Here is a 590-nt window from a genome sequence, read left to right as displayed (position 1 = left end):
CATTAGATATACAAATTTATTTTGTCTGGTCTACCAATTTAATAGCTAAGCTTTTTGGAGATTTGAACAACGTAACAAAAAGAAGTAATTAAAAGAGCACTGGTAAAAGAGTTAAAGAGGGAGGTAGTATAGAAAAAGCTTTATTATCTATCTGATCTAAAAAAGAACAGTGATGAAGTAAAGTATTGTAATAATATTGATTTCGTGGCTCAAATTAAACATGCAAACACTTTACATGAATTTTTCTACTTTCCTTCAACTCCACTCTTCTATATATCGTGTTCTTGATTCTTGATTTTCTTGATAAGTAATACACTACTACTATAAATAAAAAGTTCAGCACATAATGACATACATATTCAGCTATACTAGTTAAGCTAGCTAAGCTAGTTGAACTTCATACCTCTCTTTCACATGGATTATATTGTGAAAGGGAAAAGATCAAGGAATCAGTGATATCTTCAATTATCCGTTTTGTATCATTCAGGAGGAGGAACCACTTTATGCGTTATGTTAATTAATCCATTGAATTTTGTATTTTTTAAAAAAGTATTTTTGGCCATGTGCATTATAGTCAAGTTAAATGACTT

The sequence above is a fragment of the Ipomoea triloba genome, chromosome 16 (assembly GCF_003576645.1).
Source record: "Ipomoea triloba cultivar NCNSP0323 chromosome 16, ASM357664v1".
Classification (NCBI taxonomy): Eukaryota; Viridiplantae; Streptophyta; class Magnoliopsida; order Solanales; family Convolvulaceae; genus Ipomoea; species Ipomoea triloba.
Note: the sequence above shows the minus strand (reverse complement) of the source record.